Source organism: Mya arenaria, chromosome 12 (genome assembly GCF_026914265.1).
Source record: "Mya arenaria isolate MELC-2E11 chromosome 12, ASM2691426v1".
NCBI classification, from domain to species: Eukaryota; Metazoa; Mollusca; class Bivalvia; order Myida; family Myidae; genus Mya; species Mya arenaria.
In genome coordinates, this window is record NC_069133.1 from 16,706,456 (window position 1) to 16,711,267 (window position 4,812).

Genomic DNA, 4,812 nt, shown 5'->3' on the forward strand with positions numbered 1-4,812 from the left:
TCATGGTAATGAAAGAGTTTTTTTAGTTTATCTGTAAAAAAAGCACCAAGTGGTGTTGTCATTGTTTGGTGGTGTTGTTTTTGTGGCCTGAGAGGATTACTGGGTTGGAAAATATGTGTTTTAAACCAGTTTGCATAAGGAAAACCTAGGTTATTATGTTGGCGGGTAGAGGCAATGTAAACAATTTGTGTTTGGGCTGTAATTTTGCCATGCATAGAATATGTTCTTCATGACAATGGTGTGTGTGCCCAGGCCTGTACATCAACGGTCAAGATCACACTTTAGGGTCATTGGTAAAAATGCCTAGTATTTTTGCTTGTCCATGCATTTGGTTATTTTAAATTGACATTACTTAAGTTTATTTTATACTAATTTATTTTAGCTTGATTGTAAAGAAAGCTTATAAAATCACTTTCGATTCCCTTTCCTGGGTAGAAACCAATACTGGTGTCAATTTTTGAAAGTCTGTGAGAAAGAATTCCTACCTCCGATCAAACCCACAACCTCTTGAATAAGAGGCAGTCAACTTTATCATTAGTCCATTCTCGCTGCTGGCTGGCTTTTGGCACCTTCAAACACACCTATGGTATTAAATAAATTTAATTCGGGTTGGCATATTATGACCAAACTTGATATATAGAAAGATTTTATGGAGACCTTAAATGCGATATCGTTTGTGGTCACAAGGGTCAAGGTCACTGTTTCTAAAAGTAGAAAATCCGTTGGTACCATATTACTCTAGTAAGGATTGAATTATTGTGACCAAACTTGGTACGTACATAGGGTTTATGGAGCCCTTTTGTGAGATTGCATTTTATGCACATAGGGTCAACGTTACTGTTACTAAACAAAGAAGAACGTCTAAAACTGAATATCTTTAGTTATGACTGACATATTGTGACGTAACTTTGTATACATGATCATTGTTTGCAGACCTTTTACGGGACTGCGTTTGGGGCCCCTTGGGTGAAGCTCACTGATGATAGAAAATAGTATTTAGTTTGGGTTGACATATTGTGAACAATCTTTGTAAATAGGATGAGTTTTGGGAGACCTTTTATGGGATTGTGTTTGGGGCCCCTATGGTTTAGGGCATTTTCACAGTTACTAAAAATAGAAAAACGGTTGAAACTCAATATCTTAAGTGATGGTTGACTTATAGTCACCAATGTTGGTATGTAGAAAGCGTTTATGGAGACCTTTTATAACAAACATACAACAGCAATTGATAAGCTTACATTTAATTCTCACAACACATGTTCAAGTTCTCCTGTTGATCATTATAAACCTTGTTTCGTCGCATTTTCTTTATTATCTTCCATCTACTACAGTACGTTAATAAAATGTTTAGATTACTTTGCATTTCTACACTGGTCTTTGCAAAAATTACAATGTCACCTGCTTACATCAATAAAAAGAGTAAAACATTATCAAAACAATGCCTTTGGCTCCATTCAGAAACAACTCGTCTACTACATGTAGGTCATTAAAATACATAGGAACTGTAAACGGGCTGAAACATTCCCCTTGCCGAGCATCGAGAAAACTTTCAAACATTTCACCAGTTTCCCGGTGAAGTTTAAACTGTGTCTTAACACTGATATGTATCCCTTTTGTTACACAAGATGCAAGATAAAAGAATCTTTATTTAAAGTCGGGTATGTGTTAACAAGAAACATTAGCTCAATGAGCTATATTCCGACCAAAGAATTTTCCTCTTAGGCCCAAATTATATCATCTAAACCATATAATTGGCCTTACCAGATATTCGAAGGTTTTAGAATAATCAACAACACAAGCAGCTAATCATTCATATTTAGAACATGATTTATCAAACTATGTAAAAACAAATATATTGTCAGTAGTTGCCATTTTGCAACGAAAACTGGCTTTTCAGCTTCCCCTTGTATGTACTGACATCTTAGATAGTAAAAGAAAGATCTTATTCATTAAACATAATCTTCATTTCGCATTCTTAAATTGCTTAATTAAAATATATTCAACTTTATCCTGGAAATATCTGCTGGGTTGTTTATCGCTTTTAAATAATCCGTTAAGGTGTTAAAATATTTTTTGAGGTGAGTTAACACCAGAAGATTATTTTAACAATCGCTAATACAGCTTTGTATTCTTAAATCGCGCTTTTAACACCGTATCTGTTTTATTTTTTGTGTTCAGAACATAAAGAAGACGTGTAACCTGCAACACCAACGACCTCTTCCTCAGAGTAAAAGGTCACGCTTGAATTTTAATTATTACAGAATGCTAAATATATGCACATATAGTATGGTTGGTCTTATCTGGTCTCTACTTTGTCATGCAGAGAGGGATTTTAAAATTCCTTGGCACATCTGTTTGGTACATAAAGACGACGTGTCGCATGCAAGACCCACGCCCCTACCACAAAGGTTATGGCAACACTTACATGTATATCATTATGGTATGCTGCATATTCATGCACAGTATAGTAAGTCGTGTCCGGGTTATAACTTTATCATGTACAGAGGGTTTTTAAAAATTGTCACCTGTGTTCAGTTATAATAGCTCTTCCTGAATGTATGCTTATTAACAATTGCATAATCCCTTGAACTGATGTCATTTCGGAGGTATCCCTCACTTACTGTGAGAGCTCTTTTTTATCAGTACAAAATATGTGTACAAAAGCAATATTTTGAATTTAAAATGAAAAAAATGCAAGATTGTTCTATACCTCAATGTTTCTGATTGTATTTTTATTTGCCTCCGTCTCGTCTCGAAAATCATTAATTTTAATAAAAAAAAAGAATGCCCTGTACATCAAGTTTCATCACTAATCATCAATCCTAACTAAAGTTATTAGGCGGATTTTCTTTTCATTTTAAGTAGCCTTGACCTTGACTCTGACCCCACTCCCCCAAAAGCTATCCGAAGTTAGCTCTTCACTTAAGCTACCTATTCATCCAGTTTCACCCGTTAAACCAAACTGAAGTTTTTGGGCGTACCATTTTTAGTAACCTTTACATTGATACCATCCTACTCAAAAGCAATCCCAAGTTATATATTCACATAAGCTACCGACACCAAGTTTCTTCACTCCCCATCAATGCTTATTTATTAAACTCGTCATTTAAAAACGACAAAAACTCGGCAGAGCCTCATTTTTATCGCTTTTAAATGAACTCGTTTAATAAATTTAAAATAAACACGAATTTGAGATCCTCTATCTATTAATTGAATTTATTAAGATGCTCGAGCATGCACATTGCTAATATAAAGACATTCACGGGGCATTTCCCGTTGAAAACTAGGAGAGTATAAAGCATTTAGTTTTCGTCAACAATATAATGGAAAAAATCAATACACTAAAAACGCAAATACGCACGTTATATTTGCAAATGTTAATTGTATTATATTCCATTATTCCTTATATTCCATTATTCCCTATAATAGTATTCCTGTTGTCAACACAACGCGTTATTTTTTTCCGAATGTCATATTTTACACCTCATGGCCAGCACCTATTCGAGCGAGAATATGGAAAAGAACCTATGAATCAACTGGGAACGCTTAGACAGTGTCCAATAAGTACGTTTAATCGCCGCCTGCGTTTATGTAAGAGTTCATTTTTGCGATTTCTTTAGCCGCTTCACAATACATGTACCACCAAACCCTGTATATAAAACATTTGAGCCTCTACGTACGACTCAAAGTATCACTACGCCAGGGGCGTAGCTTCCTATAGGCCGTGTAGGCCGCGGCCTACACATTTTTCAGAAAAAAACGAAACAGTAAAAATGCCAAATCTGCAATACAAACTGAAGGCAAAGGGGGGGGGGGGTGGAAGGGAAAAGGGTCTAAAATATGAAATTCCGACAAATGCGCATTAATATATCGGAAACCGGGTATTTCAAATATTCAAATATATCGTTTTCCTTTGCTCTAAAATTCATTTTCACGCGACATTAATGTTTCGTATATTATTTATCGAAAGTTGCATATGGGCAGTACTCTAAAAAGTGGCCTACACATACATTTTCGTCAAGCTACGCCCCTGTAACGCCCTATATATAAAACATTTCAGCCACTTTGTATGCCAAACAATATCACCAAGCCCTTCATATATAAAACATTTCAGCCACTTTGTATGCCAAACAATATCACCAAGCCCTTCATATATAAAACATTTCAGCCACTTTGTATGCCAAACAGTATCACTACGCCCTATATATATAACATTTCAGCCACTTTGTATGCCAAACAGTATCACTACGCCCTATATATAAAATATTTCAGCCACTTTGTATGCCAAACAGTATCACTACGCCCTATATATATAACATTTCAGCCACTTTGTATGCCAAACAGTATCACTACGCCCTATATATATAACATTTCAGCCACTTTGTATGCCAAACAGTATCACTACGCCCTATATATAAAACATTTCAGCCACTTTGTATGCCAAACATTATCACCAAACCCTTTATATATAAATCATTTCAGCAACTTTGTATGCCAAACAATATCACCAAGCCCTTCATATATAAAACATTTCAGCCACTTTGTATGCCAAACAGTATCACTACGCCCTATATATAAAACATTTCAGCCACTTGGTATGCCAAACAATATCACCAAGCCCTTCATATATAAAACATTTCAGCCACTTTGTATGCCAAACAGTATCACTACGCCCTATATATATAACATTTCAGCCACTTTGTATGCCAAACAGTATCACTACGCCCTATATATAAAACATTTCAGCCACTTTGTATGCCAAACAGTATCACTACGCCCTATATATATAACATTTCAGCCACTTTGTATGCC